General features: G+C 43.9%; 1 protein-coding gene across 2 annotated transcripts in view; it reads left to right on the forward strand.

Annotated features, from left to right (window-relative positions):
- Positions 1–819: 819 nt before the first annotated feature.
- The window catches only part of ZBTB20 (zinc finger and BTB domain containing 20), a 642,360-nt gene continuing 621,916 nt past the window's right edge, over positions 820–21,263 (forward strand). Inside the window, exon 1 of one of the 2 annotated variants that reach the window (XM_042458100.1) lies at positions 820–927. The gene's annotated coding sequence lies outside the window, so the exon portion shown is untranslated. The remainder of the gene's footprint in view (positions 928–21,263) is intronic. The other variant, XM_042458099.1, reaches the window with a different exon arrangement.

Genomic DNA, 21,263 nt, shown 5'->3' on the forward strand with positions numbered 1-21,263 from the left:
ATGTTGTCATGTTGCGTGCCTACAAGCCATTTTCGACTTGTGGTTGTTTTATTTTCTTGTCAAGTTGCCTCAGAGAGGCGGTTTGCCAGCCTCCCCCCTGAGAATTTCGGAATGGAACAGCCCCCTTTTCCTTATCGCTTCCCTCCCCCCTCCATATCTGCGAATGGTACAGCCCAGCTCCTCGCCAAACCCAGACAGTGATTAACGCCCGTCGCCGCCACCCGCTGGTGCCGGGAGCCGCGAAATCTGATTGGTCGGCAGATTGCACACAACTCCGTCCCTATTGGTCGACACTCTCCTCGACTCCGCCCCCGCCCTATCTGCGATTGGTCAGTGGACCGCAGCCAGACTCCCTCCGCCCTCCCTTCCGAGGTCATTTAAGTTTATGAAGGAAATAAATAAATAAAGGGCGAAATAGAAGTGCGTGGAAAATGGGGAGGGGGGGAGAGCGGATGTGTCGCAACCTAGCCTGCTAGGCGGCATGAAGCGAATCACTGACAGCCAATCATGAGCGAGACTAGGTCACCCTGGCAGTTAGCCCGGGCAAATAAAACACGAGTTATTAACAAGGGTCAGCCTTAATCACCCGCGTCTTGTCCAATGACAACCCTCGCTGGCGATTGATCGACAATCGTCGAGGCCAATCCCCTGGGGACATAACGGAGATTTATTTATTTTTTCTTAACGTCTGGAGCTGCTCCAATCAGGAGGAACCAAATAGATGGGCGGATGGAAGAGGTTTCTGTGGTTGTTTTGGAAGGAGGGAGGGGCGGCGGCTGGGAGTGACGCGTCCTCCGGCTAATGGAGGCTTCGAGCGGAGCGGGTGGGCGGGGCTAGGAGCCAATGGCAGCGTCGCCTGAAGGGAAGGCGGTGGCGGTTTCTCTACCTTAAAGTGTGGAATTGGAGGCTGAACAGAAGATGAGAGAGGTATCGGGCTTCCGGGGTCAGAGGGGGGTGAGGGGGTGTGGCCGGCGGCGTGGTGGCTCCGCCCCCTTCGAGAAAGAGAGGGAGAGGGGCTCGCGCGAGGGGCGCAGTTTGAATTTGAAAATAAAAAAGGGGAGGGGGAGGAGGGGCAAACGTAACGGCTCCGTTTAACCGTCGGTGTGAGGAAGCGTTTTGAGGACGACGGCGCGACGGAAGAAAGACACATGTTTAAATAAAACAAATACAATAAAAGAAATAAATATAACGAGGAGTGTTGTTGGCGTTTTGGAAAGTTAAAATCATGAAGCGATGTTCGGTTTACTTGTGAGGAAGCCGTCTCGGGTCGATCTGAGGGGAATGATAGCCGTTCGCCTCCCGCTCCGCGGTCGGCCCTCGGCTCCTGAGAAGACCGCGGAGCGAGAGGCGAACGGTTTTCATTCCCCTCAGAGAAGGACTGTTTCGACGGCACTTAAAACCCTTCGGCCGTCCCTCCCTTTCCCTCCGCTTCATAACATAAGACGTGCTATTTATCCTCGTTTGACTTTTATGTGTGTGTGAGAGAGCGAGACTAGCGGGCAAAGAAAGAAAGAACGATAATAAACGGGCGAAGCCGCGGCGGGACTAAAAGGAGAGCGGCTCTGCCTGACTTTGGGAGGGATTCCTGTAATAAGAAAAAACATCCCTTGTTCCTGCTCGTCCTATTTAAAGCTGGTTGTTTTTATGGAGCACCTTCGAAACTAAATCATTTTTATTTAGTTGGGGTTTCCTCGGGCCGGCTTCCCTGGTCTTTGCGGATTTGACTGTTTCGGGGCGCTGCTTTTTTAGTGTGAGGGAATATATATAAACATACATTTGTGTGTATGCATACACATGGGTATATATAATTATGTGTTTGTGTGTATGAATATATAAATAAAGATAACGTGTGTATAAACGTGTATGATATAAGCATGTGTGTATACACAAAAGTTTGTGGATATATATGTGTGTGTGTAAACTTGTGGATATATATGTATATGTCCACACGTTTATATGATTTTATATGTGTGCATAATGTATAAAGAAATGTTTGTGTGTGTGTATATATATATATATATATATATATATATAATGCGTATAAACATGTGGAGATGTTTATGTGTGGATGTATATATATCTCCACACGTGTATATGTACACACACACACACACACACGCAAACTGCTTTGAACCACCCGACTTTCCCGGGGGGGGAGGTGCGAGGAAAGCCCCCTCCGCTTCCATAGTTAGCAAAACTCCAGTAACGTCCACAAAGACTGAACCCGCGCGAGGCTCATTTCTGAGCTTAAAACATGTTGGTCGCCGCATGGATGTGGAAAAAAAAAATGTCTCCATCCGCACTGGAGAAATATAACCCGTTTTGGCTGCGCTTTAACTCGTTGTCTGGCTCAAGGCTATGGAATTCTGGGAGTTGGAGTTCGTTGTGGGGCCCAGACCGGGTTATTTCTTCAGTGTGGATGCAGCCTAAGAAAAATCCATCATAACATTCACTGCCTCAAGGTCGCCATAAGACTTGAAGGCAGAGCATAAGGAGTAATAAACAGGAAATGGCCAGCTGTCCCAGGGCACAACTCGAAAGGAGGCTCTGAGGGTCGACTCCAGAGTGTTTTCTCGCCTCCCTTGGAGTTTCTCACTAAGGAGAGTCAGAGGGCCCCCTGAAAGAGTTAAAGCAAACTCCTCCTGCCCTCTGATTGGCCACTTCGGCCCAAGGCGTCTCTTCCCATTGGCCGACTGGCCTGTCCATCTTAGTTGGGGAGCCTTTCTGGGAGGGAGTGGGCATTTCTCCTGTACAGGTACAGTATTTAGAAGCCTGAGGAGGCGGAGGATAATAAATTATCCGCTTTGACACCACTTTGGTCCCAAACACACTGCAGAAACAATCCAGTTTGAGGCCGCTTTAACTGCCCTGGCTCAGTCCTAGGGAATCCTGGGAATTGTAGTTTATTGTGGCACCAGAACTCTGACAGAAGGCTAAATGTCTTACAAAACTACATTTCCCAGAATTCCCCAGCACTGAGCCAGCGGTCTCAAACGGGATTATTTCTGCAGTGTGTTTTGGACCTTTGCTGTGGCTCAGTGCTATGGCATTCTGGGCACTGTAGTTTGTTGTGGCACCAGAACAAAGCCTTAGGTTCGCCATAAATCACAAATGACCTGAAGGCAAATACGAACAGCAATGAATTTTGAAGGAAGAGCAGGCATTTACAGTATTCTGAAATGAGTCTTGGAAGCAGCTGTTCAGTCTGGGATCCCCTTTGCTCTTCTAAAAGATGTTTGAAGGAACTGCATTTTAAATCTGCTCTACTTCTGGATTAATTAATTTCAGCTCCTTTTTATGACAATAACTCATATTTGGGGTTTCAATAAACTATCTTGGGGAAAAGTTGCTTCCTGTATCACTCCAGTTATTATACTCTGTGGTCTAACTGTGGCTTCATTAATTTGGAGTTAATAACCTATGTGGAAGAAGCGATTTGCTTTGCATTTGGACCAAGTCTGTCAAAGATTATTTATCTAAAAAAACCAAGAAATGGCAAGGGAGAAAGACAAGCTTCAAGGGATGACCTTTAGTCAATATAATGAGCCTCCCCCGTATAAAAGGAAGGATTTTTATATCCTACCTTTCTCCCCAAATTGGGGCTCAAGGCACTTTACACAAATTAAAGCAAATCCAGGTAACGGCACAAGTGAAGGCAGAAATAAAAACATACGAAAGTCTGTTAATATACATGTTGGCACTGGGTTATTCCTCCAGTGTGGATGCTGCAGCCAAGGAGGGGCTTCCAAATCCTGCAGGTGGTCACCAGTAAGGCCCCTTTCCTTGTTCCTTCTAGACGTGTCTGTGAAGGTGGTGGGTCAAAGAGAAGGTTCCCCCCAATCTTAGACCAGATACCACAACCACAAAGGAGGACAAGGCACCACAAAAAGTAAGACATTTGAGATAAATGTAAGGCATTACAAAATAAAAGCTATACAAACACAAATATATAAATGCATGCTCCTTAGGCATGCTCAAAATGGAGGGCATTTTGAAATACTTCCTGGACAGAAGGTTGAAAAATGTCCTGGAAAAGGAGGACGTTTGGCCACTCTGTTCATATAGGCAGAGACAGTCCTTGTTGTGGTAGCCTGGAACAAGCTGTTTTTAGGGCTTTACAGGTCATTATCAACACTTGGAATTGTGCCTGGAAATGGACTGGTTGTATACTCGCTATAACCAGAGTTAAGACATTAAATTGCCCTGGCTCAATGCTAGGGACTCCTGGGAATTGTAATTTATTGTGGCACTGTCAGAGTCTCACAAAACTACAGCTCCCAGGATCCCCTAGCATTGAGCCAGGGCAGTTAAAGCTGTCTCAAACTGGATTGTTTCTGCAGTGTGTTTTGGACCTCACTTAGCAGTCTGTTTGCAGCTCTTTGGCCCTTCTGCCCTTTCTGAGCTCACTTTACAGGAAGTTTATATGTTATAGTAATCCAGCTAAAGTTATATATTAAAACTAGTATATAATTAAAGCATATGTCAGTCTAGCAGTAGCGGCAGCAGCAGCAGCAGCGGCAAACATTTCCAGGAATGGGTACAGTTGGCACGTTAGATTTAACTGTAAACAGACATAGGCTAATGCAGATAACTTGAGCATCCAGGGTCAGGGTTGGATCCAGGAGTTTTATCCCTGAGTTGTATCCCTGAGTTTTCAGGGAAATAACAGACTGAATTGCTGTTCCCTGATCAGCCTTTCAAATGCCAAGGTGCACTTCAGTCTTACCTGGATTAAACTTCCCTTATCAAGTCTGTGACTGATGATGGATGTCAGTATGGAATGGAAACAGCTTCCTTATACTTAGGTGGGAAAGAGTAATAGTGCTGGGTGTCATCATCATCAAGGTGGCACCAGTCCCTGAAACTTCAGACAGCCTTCTCCAATGGATCAAGTCAACCTTCTCCAATCTGAATATGTTAAATAGCATAGGGGACAAAACAGAACCAGAGCCTATGGCTTGTATAATCTTAAAGCACCACCAGAAAAGAAGGAGTCCCACCAAACACTGCCTTCAAGTCACATTTTTGTGAAGTGACCCAAAAGAGCAATGGTCTAAAAGCTATCAAGAGGTCCAGCAGGGCCAATAGGAACACTTCTTGACCAATTCCTAGAGGTATACCAGTTCCTAGTAAAGGATCCCAATGGTGCAGCAGTTAAATGCCAGTAGTGTAGCCACATAGTTGTGAGTTCGATCGCACGACTCCAAGGTTGACTCAGCCTTCCTTCCTTTCATAGGTCAGTAAAATGAGTACCCAGCTTGTTGGGGGCAATTGACTTACAGTTTATGAACTGGCTAGAGAGTGCTGAGTTCACAATTAAGCAGTATAGAAATATTAATGCTGTTGCTATTACTATTATTATTGTTATTGTTATTATATTTATTATTATATTTATTTGTATTGCTATTCCTGGCTGAAATGGATCTAGATCAGCCATCTCATCCAGAAACTACTGGAGTTGGGAGTGCCTTACTCAGAAATAGAATACTGGGAACAGAACTGTAATTAATCAGTACAATGGGATCCAGAGAAGTTGTACAATTGCTCTTTCAAACAATTTGGGACCTTACCTTGCTGCAGAGATATTTTGGCTACACCTTTTATGCATTCAACCAGTGCCCCTGCGTCATGTTTAATGAGCTGGGGGAGGGAGGGTTTATTTATTTAAGCACTTCTGTCCCACCCTTTAATCACAGGATCTCAGTGTGGCAAACAATATAAACAATTTAAAACATTTCCAGATTAAATAATGTAAATAATTTAAACAAAGGAAAAGCTATTAAACATAGGTACAGTTGAAACCGTCTAAAAACAAGAACAATTAAAAACCATGTACATGTAAATACGTTAGTTCCTGAAGACTTTAATAAAAGCCACGTTTTAGCTATGTGCCAGAAAGAAACCAATGTTGGGACCAGTTGGACCTCCAAAGGAAGGGCTTTGCACAGTTTGGGTGCATCAGCCAACAAGACCTTCTCTCATGTTGAAGGGATGTCATATTGAGGATGGAGTGAGTTTGTTTTCTGCTGCTCCAGAGACTAGGACACAGAGCAGTGGATTCAAACTACAGGTAAAGGGATTCCACCTAAACATTAGGAAGAGCTTCCTGACAGTAAGAGCTGTTGGACAGTGAAACACACTCCCTTGGATTTTGGTGGAGTCTCCTTCTTTAGAGGTTTTTAAACAGAGGCTGGATGACCATCTGTTGGGAGTGCTTTGACTGTATTCCAGCATGCCAGGGGGTTGGACTGGATGGCCCTTGTGGTCTCTTCCAGCTCTGTGATTCTGTGTCCCTCTTCATATCACTTCCACTGTTGGGACACAGAGGAGGGCATGTAGGGCTTCGCAAGGATCTATCTTCATCTTGCTGCTGCACAAACTGAAAGAAGTGTCCGTTCATAGATTGTTACTGTTAGCTCAGCACTGTTCTCTTTGTTTTACCACAGGTGATAAAACATACATTGACCATATAGTGTCCCTCAAATGGTAAGTAACTAGTCATACAGTCTAGCAATAAACAAGAAGTGGTGTTTGGTCACATAGCTTGAGGTTAAATGGTCACATTTTCCTGGAACATTTTCATATTTTCTTCACCCCTTTCTGTATTGTCTTACACACACATAGTTGGCCAGTGGCACTCAAACTGCAGATTTTTAGATTTCAGCTCGGACAACTAGCTATAAGCCATGATGGCTAGGGCTAGCTCTTATATCACTCTGAGTGGGAAGTCTTTGTATTATGTAACATGGAAGTTTTTGTCTTCCTGGATTCTCTGGTGCTTCCTGGATTTTCTGAGAGCAGAAATTTGAAGTGCATATGGTCCTCAACAGAACTGAAAACAGAGTATTTTTGTACTCAACAATTTAAATATGGAAGAGTTTGCTTTCCAGTAATGGTTAAAGATTCCAGGAATAAATAAGACAGAAAATACTTGGAAAAATTGGGCAATGTGAGTTTTTTTATCCTTGGTGAAGATAATACCTTCAGCCATGACCAACACTCTGTGATACTGATCACAGACTTTATTACGGTATTCACATAATAAATATAAGCTGCAGTGGGCCCGCGTTGTCCCCAATGGTGGTGTGTGCACATGGCTGCACTGATATTAGGAACAGCCCCTGTTGTCTCATGATGGTACATGCATGTGGATGCACCGCCATTAAGTCCCATTGTCCCTAATGTAGCCATGCCGCCACTGGGGACAATGGGGGCTGTCTCTAATGGCAGTGTGGCCCCATGCATGAGACACCATTGAAATTTCATTGTCCCTAATGATGGGGCATCCGCATGCATGCACCGCCATTTCAGACAATGGAATTTGAGCATCTACAGATCTTGGTATCTGTGAGGGGGTGTGTGTCTGGAACAGATCCTCTGCGGATGCCAAAGGCCAACTGTTTATTGTCAGTCATCTTACATTGATATTGGATAGTAGATATTGCTTATTAAACATTTGCAGGGAGTTGGGTGAAAACACTGTACCTCCTTGTTTTACATTTCTATCACCTCAGTATATGGATGGTAGGCTGCTTTCTGTAAAGGAAAGAACATTTGGTCCTCTGATACAATTGGTCCACTGGATCCATGGATTCTGCATCCATGTGTTCAATCAACCATGATTTGAAAAAAAAAATTAATAGTTCCAAAACACAAAGCTTGATTTTGTTGTTTTATGTTGGGGTGCCATTTTACTACACTATTGTATATATTGGGACTTGAGCATCCATGGATTTTGGTAACCATGCTGGGGGATGGAAGCAAACTTCAGCATATCTGTGCAGGTTCTCAACATGATTTCGGACCCTGATCTTCCATAGTTTAAAATCACACAAGAACCTTCACACATAGGCTATCTTTTACAGAAATTTGTACTCTTTATACAGGGAGGAAAGAAGCATCTATCAAGCGAGCACAGGCTAGTGTATTATAGGCTGTGCAAACCTACCGTTTGTGCTGGCTTGAGGGCAGAGTCGGGGTGCAGCATCTCCACAACACATGTCCCAGCTCCACCCCAAGGACGGCAGGATGCTATGTGCTGCACCGCATGGTGCATGGTGCCACGGGGCTCCTCTGGTGCTGCGTACATATGATACAGTGCTGAAGGAGTGCTGCCAAGCCTTGGCAACATGGCTATCGCACCCTTTGTAGGGTGCAAAAAGGAGCTGCTTTTTGCAGCTTTGCAGCTCCTTTTTGCATTCTGCAAAGGCCAGATTGGGGCCGTGGCATGTTGTTGCTGTGGCCCTGACCTGGCTGTAACAGGGGCTGTGTGTACAGTCCCTTACTCTCCTATTACCATGTGGAGGGATAGGTAATATTTGAATAAGGCTACAGCCTATCTTGCTTGAAGTTTTTTACAACTTTTTTCACCTCCATGGAAAAGCAATGGAGAAACACAATACAGTTCTTCCATTTATTATTCCCTCATCTTTTTATTTCTCTTGGGCATAAAGCATCCCCACTCTTGGTTTAAATTTCCCTTTGATCTCAGATCTTGTGGAAGAGGTTTCCTCTTGTTCCTTTTTTGTTGTTGTTGTCACCTACTATTTCTCTTCATTGATTATTACAGTATAGTAGTTTATCAGATGGGGGAAAAAGCTGTGAGTAAAAGACATACTCCCAGCAAAGTCGCGCGATCACACTGAAGATTTTCAGACACATCACGTTTATCCAGGACTTACAAATAGAATCAGAATCCTGAATGCAACTGTTCAGTGTCTTGTGCACAGGGGAGATTATCAGACGACAGAAATTGAGGAAGAAAGGACTTACTCCCAACCAAGTCATGTGATTGCCCTGAAGATTTTCAGACAATGTTACGCTTATCCAGGACTTAACCTATGAAGACCCAGAAATGCTCCAGTAGCAAACCATTCATAGGGAAGTCCTGGGATTGGTTTGTTGCTGGAGCATTCCCACATCTTCATGGGTTAAGTCCTGGATAAGCGTGACATTGTCTGAAATTCTTCAGCGTGATCACATGACTTGGTTGGGAGTATGCCCTTTTCTTCTTCAATTCCGTCATCTGATAATCATCCCTGTGCACAAGTCACTGAAAAGTTGCATTCAGGATTCTGATTCTATTTCTTTCACCTTTTATTTTTTCCTTCTTGTATGTCCTTAATTGCTTGAAAAATTTCATCTGTCGTCCATTGACCGTGAGGAAAGGAAGAAGCACTGGGGAACATATTGCAAACATACACTGGATAATAAAGTGCACCAAAGAATTTCAAAATAAAACCAGCCTTTATAGATCAGTTTTATAGATTATAACTAAGGCTTTGATTTTGTAGATCATGAAAAAACTATGGATTGCTCTTTAAAAAAATGAGTGCACCCCAACATTTAATTGTCCTGATGCCTAAAACCAGTATTCGGGACAAGAGGCTATGTACTGTTAAGACAGAATACAGAGAAACAGAATGATTTCCATGGGTTAGGCAAGGGTGCATGTTATCACCTTATCTGTTTAACTTGTATGCTCATCAGATATATATAGTAGGATCAGACTTGGAGGATGGAGGTGTGAAAACTGGAGGAAGGAACATCAACAGTTTAAGATATACAGATGACACCATACAGCAGAAAATAGCAAGACTTGGAATTATTACTGAAGAAAGTTGGCTTGTCTCTTTGAGGCTTATAAAATATTTGTGAATATTCTTCACATCCCTGTTCTATGACTGATATTTAGTACTCCCATTAGTTTTGTGAAGCCCTTTTAACTTCTTGAGTTATTGACAGATGACCATGCAAGATTTCTTTTAGAGAAAGTGTTACCCTGATTATACTGGAAATCTTAAAATATTTCATGTTGGCCTTTTAAAGTTTGATTCCTTCCAAATGTATCGGACTCCAGATCTCGCCATTTTTAGCCATCATGAATGCCCTAAATGATGATGGAATAAGGGAGTCTGCAGGTTTATGAACTACTGTAAAATACTATTTAGTTTAAGAATTATTTACTTTTTAATCAGTTAAATTTTTACAGTATATTGAAATAATTACGCATTTCTTCAAAACATCAACACAGATACAGTTTAGGAAACCTGAAACTGAGAAATGGGTTTTGTTTCCTAAAATGAATGTACATTGATGTTTCAAGAAATGCACATTTATATCAGTATAAAGGCTTCAGTGGGAGTCTCTTAAAAAGTTTTATTTTTCAATTCCTTGTTATAGAAACACAGCAAAATCAAAATAGCTTCAAAATAGGCAAGTATGTGCTTACGGTTTTTTTTTTTTACTTTGCCAATTAACTATATCTCCACTGATTAATAATGGCTCCTGTGATTATTATTTTTTTCAAAATCAATGGATGAATAAACTTCAGCAGAATAATCTTGTACATGTTTATTGATAAGTAAGTCTCAATGAATTTAGCTGAGCTTACTCCCAGAGAAGTGTATTTAATATTGTTGTCTAAACCTGCATTACTTGGACACAGTCTACTACTGGAAATTATCTGATGTAGTCCTGTGATTTGAAAGGGGAGCCATATAAGAATGTGGTCTTGGGTGATACACTTGCAAAGAACTTTCTAGTGATTTGTGGTTTGTGCAATTAGTTTGTGTCCTTTCCTCTCCAGCTGGGAAGTATTAATTGTGTGCATAAGGAAATTTAGCCTGGAATACTGCAACCCTGTACACAGTTGCTCAGTGTAAACCCTGTTGAACTCAATGGGACTTCAGTATAGTGGATAAACAGAGAAGGTTGCTGAAAGTGAGCTGCAGTTTAATTGCAGAGCATGCTGACTGCGTGTTCAGATGAAATACAGTATTTGTGGGGCATATCAATCTTGTAAAATTAAGCCTTTATCTTCAGTAAAATACTGAAACAATGCAAGCATTTTGAAGCACAATAGGAGTTGTGAGCTGGTAAAATGGACCAGGTCGAAAAGAAATGCTGGAAGCTAAATTTTCAAGATCAAAGGGACAGCTATGGGAAGAGGAAAAACCTTTTATTTCAGAAATGTGATTATTTACAGTAGAATCCTCACATTTCAATGGTCTGAATTTCTGAAGTGTATTTTATATACAAATCATATCTTAAAATTAAGAGGATAATACTCTGCATTTCGACAGTGATTTATGTCTTCATGTCTCGATAGGCTTTGCAAACATTAATAAATTAAGGTGAAAAAGCTCTTTGTGGTGAAAATATCCTTCCTTTTAATGGATGAAACAACTAAAATGTGGGAAGGTTAATGGCATGACTGCTTTTGGATTTGAAACTTTGGAATGGATTCTAGCAAGCAAATGATATCAAGATATTGATAAATGATTGTATGCTGTTAATGAATTCTACAAAGAGCTTTAAAGGTGAAATATTATGATATAAAATGCATTTTAAATTGCATTTCTCAAAATATACAACATCTGGTAACTTAGAAAGTACTAAAAACTAAACCGGATGTCAAGACTGTGTGCCACTATGTAGTTTTATATTTTTCAATATCAGTTAGGTTGTATGGGCAAATAGGCTCTAAGTAGGTTCAGGTCTATTATGCTACATATTGGGAAAAAGGCAGGATATAATAAAATCATCATCATCATCATCCAACACTGTCCTGGTATTTCATGCTGCAGCATGCAATGGAGGAAAGCTATAGTTAGTGCCAGTGGGTCTTAAAGAATCCATATATTGAATAAGTCAACAGAAATGGCATTCTAAGCAAGGAAAAACATATCAGCTTGCAGTGAGGATGAACAAATTGGCATTGTATTGATCCAAGTTAGTAAATCGTCACTTGCCTATTTTCCTATGCAGAGTCAGAGGTGCCTACAGGCAGACAAAGCCAGAAGTAACAGCTTTGTAAATAAGGAAATATGTCTTTTTTTTTTCTTTCATGGTGTAGACATGACACAAATAAATGAGATGTGGTGCAGGGAGGTTATTATACATCTTTGTCAGCTGGAAACTTTATGAATCTGTTCACCAGGTTGGACTATTGATATTGGCGAGGATGCTGGAGTTCCAATTACCTTATTTCATGGAATGGCCCCATACATTTGTTCTCTGCCATTTTTCTGGGTGGGATTTCCAGACCACTATGCATTCACAGCTTGCTCTTGCCAAGCAATCAATTCCTTTTGTGCCAAGTGATTATGTGGATTAAAACACAATTGCATCAACATTCCAGTTAACAGAAAAGAACCCGGCTTGTTACTCAGCATATGCGAATCCTAGTTCTGATTGTTCCATATTCAATATATGCACATCTTTCCCCTACAATTTTTTAAAAAGACTTGGTGATGGAGTGAAAAGTGGTTTAATTGTGCATGGTGCCTCATTTATAGCTTGACAGGATTTCTCTTATACTTTCCCATTTTATCACTAGTTATTGCTCATGTAGTACAGGAGATACGCACCAGCCCCCTCTCCCCCCCTTTTTGGTCTCCTTTGCTAGAGGAATGCTAGCGAGCCAGAAAGGGCTTTAAATGCACAATTAGATAGCAATAGCATTTTTTAAAAGAGCCAATTTTAATATGCACAGTTGAGTGTCTACATGAACTTCCTGGGGGGGGGGGATCCCATGAACAAAAGAAACTTTAAATGCCACAAAGGCACACTGCACATGTACTGTTTGAGACATGCATTAAAGAAAAGGTACATGTAAAATTGGAAGACAGAATGTTAACCAAAATGTGGGGCAGAAGTAAGCAGTGAAAGAATTAAGAGGTGAGGAGGCTGCCCACCTATAGCCAGTAGTGTGAAACCATACAATAGTAGTATGATTAAATTGTAGAGCAGCCAAGTGAATCCAAAGCTCCAAGGTGTCATTTGTTGAGATCATTAAACACATTCACTTCTCTTGTTACAACAAAAATTTCATACAAATGATTGCTTAGACATATTAGATGTCCTTAGATAGATTAATAAAGCCCCAAATATGTGGGATGCTCTGATTATTACTTTCTATTTTTTTAAAAAGGAAGGGGGTAAGAACCCAGTTCTTTTCAATTTTGGGCTGATCTTACTACAAAAAAATATGTTGCAATTATCATATGTAGGTGACACTGACTATAGTGCTAGAAGGAGAGGCCTGCAAAAATCCTTTTGTTAAATCTTTTTTCAGCACACAAAAGCACTTGATTGGCACTTCACTGATTTAATAGCCCATTTGTAATGCAGAAAGAACATTGCTGAAGATTTTAGCATTATCCTAAATCTAATAATTGAATTTGTAGGTGCAAAAATCCAGATTTCTAATGCAGAAATATTTTTTTGCAGAGCACGAATGAGATAAGTTGTCATTTTAATGCCTGATCTTTTATCATTATGGTTCTTAATGTGGCAAATTTGTGGAAGACTAGGGTACAGTATTATGGTTATGTCCTTACATGATCTTCTGATGCCTGTTGCAAATTTGGGTTGCATTCGTTGGCTAGGAAACAAATTTATTTGAACATATTGGGACTACTTGCTTCTTAAGCACCTTGCTGCTTAAAGTTTTGTACTGCTGGAAAAATCTAAACCATTCTGGACTGCAGTAGCATCACTGGGGTGTGTGCGGGGTGCAGACCGCATCATATGACATCCCAGAAGAGGGGATGACACCTGGCCAGTACCCCACTCCCTGTGGGGTTTCCCTGTGGATGCAGGCTTGGTTTATGGGGCTCCCCATAGCTGTGGGCCTGCTTCCTGGGGCTTCCACTGCCCTCCCTGGGACCTCATGGCTGCTCCCCGTCCCTTTCCCAGGGTGTGCGGGACTTCACCAGGCCATCCCGGGACCCAGGGTTGCTCCGTGCACCGGTAGTCTCACACCAGAAGTCCTGCCCCCATATGTCCCACCAACCAACCACCCAACTGCCTTGGGTAACACCAACCCTAGACGCCACTGCTGGACTGTATTTAATTCATATTTTTATTTGTGATAGAACTCAAATTTTTAATTATATCATAGTCATACATGGCAAAATAATATTTAAAAGCAGTCTATATTCCAATATTTTGAATTTTAAATTCATTTTTAAACTGCAATCTGAGTTACATAGAACTTCACATATGTTAAGCATAATTAATTTATAAAATTTTATTTGGCATGTGCAAATGAGACATTTGCATTTGATATATTTGCACTTGATGCATTTTCTATATGAGCTTCAGCATTTCCCTGTTTTCAGGTTTGTAAGAAGGATAGAAACAGAGTTTGGATGATACTGAATCTTTGTGTTGTAGGCCTGAAATCTGTATAAATTTGACATGGGGGATATATGGACAGTGATTGACTCTTATTCTCATTAGCCTTATCCAGCAGAGTCAATAGGGAATGATTATGAGAGTTGCAGTTCAACATCATCTGGAGGACCGACAGTGCCTCTTCCTGTGATATGTGTGTGTGTGGGACCATCATGAGCAGCAGCCAAAAGATGGCCAAAGAAACTTGAGCAACCTCGTTCTCCATGATAAATGCACTCATAAGGGCTGGGCATGGTGTGTATTTGTAGGAGGAGGGGGAGGTATGCATTTTTGCTGCAGCTGGTTTTAGGCTTTTTATTTTTTGCAGCCTGGCAAAGACATGCCTAAATTTTTGCTCCTGGATCAAACTGAAGGAGCAATCTCTTCTTCTGTATTTACAAGAACTACCTGTTCCCTCTGTGGCCTCTCAGGAAAACACTAGATAAAAATAATCATAAAAATAGGCCTACTTGTAATATATTGTGAGCACAAAAGAAGTGAGAAGTCCTTGTCTGACACATGTACACTAGTTTGTTTTTACGGACATTTTCTTATAGAACAAAGAGTGTTGCATGTTGAAATGCCAGGTTTTAATTGGGTCACTGAAATAGGAATGCTGGTGGTGCAAATGCTTTCTGTAGAATAAATACTCTGTTTACAAATACATATGCTGTAGGTTATATTAATTTATTGTGATGCTAATGGCATTATTATAACTTTGACTATGGGGCGGAACAGACAGTCAGGAAAAAGTGGCTGGAACCTGTTTTTTCCAAAAGCAGTTCGAAACCCTGCTGTCCTCACTGGCTACTCCCAAGGCAGCCTGAATGTGTACAGCCTGACCACACAGTGAGGCCCGCCCCCTTGTCTGCCTCCAAAGGACTGTGTTTGCTGCTGTTGTTGTAGCTGTTGCTGCCGGGCGGCTCTCTGGGCTTGAGAGGACACCTGCGCAGCTGCGCATTGGCCCAGGGAAGCTGCCTACAGACTCTGCCATCTCCAGCTTCTCAGCTCCTCAGCAAGCAAGCCAGGACTGCGGAGGGACTAGCAACACCTGGGGGAAGGCGGGGAAAGGGGCGTGCTGGTGGCAGCAGCACGCATATAGCCAGCTTGCCTGGCTTCCTCCCCCGTCCCGCCCGCTTGTCTGCCTCCAAAGGACTGTGTTTGCTGCTGTTGTTGTTGTTGTAGCTGTTGCTGCCGGGCAGCTCTCTGGGCTTGAGAGGACACCTGCGCAGCTGCGCATCGGCCCAGGGAAGCTGCCTACGGACTCTGCGATCTTCACAACTGCGCATCTGCACAGCGGTGGGCGGCATTGAGGCGATCCCCTGCTAGCGCTGTAGCAGCAGAAATGACTGTTAGTGCCATTTCTTGGCTGCTGCCTTGGTACTGTGAGGAGGGGTGGAGGTTATGGGTATGGGGGATATTGAGGATGGGGAGGAGGTGGATACCACTTTTGGCTTGAGCGGGGCTCCTATTAAAGTAGTGTGGGGCAGGGGGAGGTATGGCGGTAGGAAAGTGGGAAGCTGTCACAGGGGAAGGCGGGATCGATGTATAATATCTTTCTCACCTTCCATCCACTTTCCTAATCAAAGAGGCCTGAGGGTCAGACCAACCATGCCACAAACCCTGTCTCTGCTCCTGTGCAATGCCAGGTCCGTGAAAAATAAGACCCACATAATCCACGATCTTCGATGATTGATTAACAACTGCGACCTGGCTTGCATTACTGAGACCGTGGCTAGGCCTGAAGGAGAAGCTGTGTGGGCACAGGCCCTTCCTGCCGGGTTTCTCAGTTAGGACCAGACCAGGTGTCTGGGGTGGGGGGGGGGAGGAGTTGCCTTTGATCTATAAAAGAACACCCTTCCTTAATAACTCGGAACCATGTGCGTCAAACCTCTTATATCGCATTGTATTTACCTGACCTTAAAAGCCAGAGAACAGCTTGGGGATTCTGTTGGTCTATCGGCACCCCATGCGCTACGGACTCCCTGCCGAGCTGACACGCTGGTCTCGGAGCTGCTGTTGGAGCCCCCTGGCTTCTTGTCCTGGGGGACTCAACCTCCCCTTCAGCTATAGTCCATATAGTCCACCTGGTGCAGCTCGAGAGTTCATGGATACCATGACCGCCATGGGCCTGTCTCAATTGGTTACGGGGCCAACGCATTCTGCTGGTAATACTCTCGATATGGTCTTTTGCACGGACATGGAAACTCCGTGGGTGGAAGTAACCAACATTTCCACCTTGTCATGGACAGACTATTTCCTGGTTGAGGCTAACATCAAGGCTTCTATCCAGATCCCTCCCAGGGGTGGCGGACCTATTAGAATGGTCCACCCTCGAAGGCTAATGGAACCCAAAAGGTTCCAAGAAGCCCTAGAGGGAAACATAGTTGGATCTGACGGTGATTCTGTTGACGCCCTGACTACCATCTGGGACACTGGTCTCTCCAGGGCTATACACAGCATCGCTCCCAAGCGTCCTCTCAGGCCTGCTTCCAAAAAGCAGCCCTGGTATACTGAAGCTCTCCGGACACGGAAGCGGGTTCTGCAACAACTAGAGTGCAAATGGCGGAGACATCAGGACTTAGCCGACAAGGCACTCCTGGACTCCCTTTTGGAGGACTACGGAGTGGCGATAGACGCAGCAAAGAATTCGTTCTGTGCTGCGCGTATCGCGTCCGCGGAGTCACGTCCAGCAGAGCTGTTCAGGGTAGTGAGGGAGCTTACTCAGCTACCCTCCTCCCTGAACTCTATTTTGGAACCATCCAAGGCCTGCTGTGATGAATTTAACAACTTCTTCGTGGATAAAACCTCTTGGCTAAGGGCTGATCTCGACGCCATTATTAGTTCAGAAACCAGAGTAGAGGTCTCCAGAGTTTCTGTGGACTCTATTGTACTGGATCACTTTGAGTCTGTAAGTACTGAGGATGTGGACAAGATCCTTAGAAGTGTTAGGAAGACAACTTGCTCTCTCGATCCCTGTCCCTCTTGGCTAGCGGCTCAGGGGGGAGCGGTTGTAACAACCTTGTTGCACCGCATAATCAATACATCTCTTAGTGAAGGGCAATTTCCATCCAGCTTAAAATTGGCCATTGTAAAACCGCTGTTAAAAAAGCCCTCCCTAGACCCCCTGATGCATAACAATTATCGGCCAGTTTCGCTATTGCCTTTCTTGGGGAAGGTGATCGAGAGGGCAGATGCAATCCAGCTTCAATCGATCTTGGATGATACTGATTATCTGGACCCATTTCAAACCGGGTTCTGGGTGGGCTATGGAGTTGAGACTGTCATGGTCGCCCTGGTCGATGATTTCCGTCTGGGCATGGACAGGGGTAGCGTGTCCCTGTTAGTGCTCTTGGACATCTCAGCGGCTTTCGATACCATTGACCATGGTATCCTTCCGGAATGCCTGAGGGAGTTAGGTACCGGGGGCACTGTGCTCCAGTGGTTCCGTTCCTACCTCTCGGGCAGATTCCAGAAGGTGCAGCTGGGGGACGAGCGCTCCAACAAGAGGGCGCTTACATCTGGTGTCCCTCAGGGAGCCATTCTGTCCCCCATGCTATTTAACATTTACATGAAACCGCTGGGAGAGATTATCCGGAGACATGGGGTGCGGTGTTATCAGTACGCTGATGACACTCAAATAGTCTTCTCTGTGTCTCCGACTGATGCAGTGACCAGGGATGGCATCTCTCCTCTTGATGCCTGTCTAGACTCGGTAATGGGTTGGATGAGGGAAAACAGACTCAGCTTGAATCCAGAGAAAACGGAAGTGCTCGCGATAGGTTCCCCCGGTCCAGGATTGGAGGTTTGTCCACCTGTCCTGAATGGGGTCACGCTCCCCTTGAAGGATTCTGTTTGCAGCCTGGGGGTGCTCCTGGACTCGTCGCTCCACCTCACATCTCAGGTGGATGCGACGGTCAGGAGCACCTGTTTTCAACTTCGGTTGATACACCAGCTGTGAACCTTCCTGGGCCAGGGGGACCTTGAAATGGTGGTACATGCTCTGGTAACCTCTCGTTTGGATTTCTGTAATGCACTCTACATAGGGCAACCCTTATAACATTCCCGGAAACTACAGCTGGTTCAAAATATGGCAGCTAGAGTGGTCACTGGATCTTCCAGGGCCACCCATATAACACCAGTATTAAAAGATCTCCATTGGCTGCCCATTCGCTTCCGAGTGCAATAAAAGGTGTTGGTTATTACCTATAAAGCCCTAAATGGCTTGGGCCCAGGGTACTTGGAGAATCGCCTCTCCCCATATAACCCTACCCGCACACTCAGATCGGCTGGGAAGCATTTGCTGAGAGTCCCAGATTCAAAATACGCCACAACATTGCGTAGATCCTATTCCATCTCGGCTCCTCTGCTCTGGAACGTGCTTCCCAGTGAGCTCCGCTCGGCCACCTCCCTTGACCGGTTCAGGAAGGAACTAAAAACCTTCCTGTTCCAAAAAGCTTTCCCCTAATTCCTCCCTTTGTAGCCTCCTTCCTCCCCCCCCCCCACCGTTATTATTTTTGCTGTTGAACATCCTATGCTAGCTGGATATTGTTATACAGTATTGTGATATTGTGGGTTGTATTGTGATTTTAATGTATATTTGCTGTTTATCGTGTTTTTATCCTGTAACTGATATTGTTGTAACCCGCCTTGATCTACGGAAAGGCGGGCTATAAATAAATATTTTATTTTTTTATTATTATTTATCAAGGTGCTCTGCTGGCTCATTTTTTTTGTCACCTCCGCATAGGGTTGCCATAAGTCAGGACCTCCAAACCAGGACAAATGTAGGACAAATGTAGGACAACATTTTCAAATTTAGGGCACAGTTTTCATAAATGGAGGACACACGAAAAAAATTGATGATTTTTTAAAAATGTTAATATAAATGCATGTTTCTTAGGCATGATCAAAATTGAGGACATTTTGAAATTTGACAGAAGAGGACATATCCTGGAAAAGGAGGAGGTTGTCTGGTCACCTTGTCTCTGGTCCAAAATACACTGCAGAAATAAAACATAGCTGGACTGAAATGCCCAGAGTTCCTCACCAAAGCTGCATCCACACTGAGGAAATAATCCGTTCCAGTTCGAGAGTGACTTAACTGTCCTGGGTTAGTGCTGGGGAATGTTGGGAATTGTAGTACACTGTGGCCCCAGAGCTATCCCATAACCCCCCAAACGTAGTTGAACTGCAGTGCCCAGAATGCCTCACCAGGTGCATCCACACTGAGGAAATGGTCCAGTTTGAGACTGCTCAGTGCTGGTGAATCCTGGGAATTGTAGTCTATTGTGGCCTCAGAGCCTCTGACAGAGAAGTCTCAACGTCTCCCAAACACTAGCATTCCCAGGATTCCCTAGCATTGAGTTAAAGCAGTCTCAAAGTGGGTTATTACTCCTGCAGTGTGTGAGAGAGATAGAAAGGCTAGGGATTGGATTCATTCATTAACTCACAAAAGGGGGATATCTGTGTCCAAAATACACTGCTTGGACTGCCAGGGCTCAGTCCTATGGAATGTTGGGAATTGTAGTTTATTGTGGCACCAGAGCTCTCTGACAGAGAAGGCCAAATGCCTCACAGACACCAGAATTCCAGAGCATTGAGCCCTGGCAGTCAAAGTTAGAAAAAATACACAGAGGCAAAATAAATAATGAAAATGGCCAGGCACCTCCTCCTCCTCCTCCTCCTCGCCTCGGTGCCAAAGGAAATGGCCCTCTCCCCCCTGCTGCCTTGCTGGGACCGGCCCACCTGTGGAACAAACAGAGGAGGAGCTCCTCTTCCTGAGTCTGGCAACAATTGTTGCCAACAAGCCTCAAAGATAATTCCCCAAACGTTTGGCCAAAACTCACCAAATCCCCCCATATTTCACCAAATATTCAGTCAAAATTCCTGAAAAGTCCCTGTAATGTTCATATGGCAATAAAACATAGCCCTAATTGAATAAAAATAATTGGAACTTATTTCAACTCTCAAAATTACCATTAAAACCAACCACCAAAATCACACCAAAGGCTCTGAAAAGTACCCATTTTGGTGTGAAAGTCACCAGATTGGCAAAACCCAGGACAAACCTGAGTCAAGAAGGAAACCATGCAGGGACGCCCCCTAGTGGTGAAAAACCGGGAATGTCCCGCCGGCAGGAGGGTTATGGCAACCCTACCTCCGCACCATGCATGCACACCACTGCACAACACACCCCGGCAATTGCCTGCTGCCTAGATGCCATCCCATTGAATGGCAGCCCCTTTGATCAGCCACACAGTCACACCTACGATCCTCCACCAGTTCAGGGCATTGGAGCATCAGTGTCCCTGATAAAACATTGACAAAGCACAACCATGGATACCCTTCCTACTTGCTCTGGCGTTGGGGCATTTATATGCAGGGTTGAAGGTGCATATTAACTGGGCTAAATCAGAATATGCTGGGTACTTTTTGCTCTGGTTTTTAGCCCTGGAGCATGCCTTCAATCCAGTTTCCACCCACTTTGGAGACATGCATAATCTAAACGACCTGCCTTCAAAGCAGTTTGAAACGCTTTATTTGGGCGCTGTGTTTCACCCCAATGTCAACTTAATTGAAATGAAGCCACCTATTCTTGTTGTTTTGCTCTCCATAAGGTACAGTCAGTGTGCAGTCATTAATGATGGGATTTAGTGATGAACTACACCAATATGCAGCCAGCAGACATACAATATAGCTATTATATAGCTTCTCATTTAAGTGACATTGTCTCCTTAACATGCATCATAATCTGCATAACTGTATCCCCACTGCAGAAGTAATTCAATTTGACACCATTTTAACTGCCATGGCTCATTACTGTGGAATTCTGGAAAATGTAGTTTTGTGAGACATTTAGCCTTCTTTTTCAGAGAACTCGGGTGCCCCAACAAACTGTAATTCCCAGAATTCCATAGCATTGAGCCATGGCATTTAAAGTGGTGTCAAAATGAATTATTTTGGTAGTGCGAATGTAGCCCATTCTGGTATTCATGGTCATAGTCAAGTATTTGCTGGCACCCTGAGATTGATGAAGTCTTCATCATCAAACTGTACCACAGTTCCCACTGCTACTGCAA

The sequence above is a fragment of the Sceloporus undulatus genome, chromosome 3, assembly GCF_019175285.1.
Source record: "Sceloporus undulatus isolate JIND9_A2432 ecotype Alabama chromosome 3, SceUnd_v1.1, whole genome shotgun sequence".
Taxonomy (NCBI): Eukaryota; Metazoa; Chordata; class Lepidosauria; order Squamata; family Phrynosomatidae; genus Sceloporus; species Sceloporus undulatus.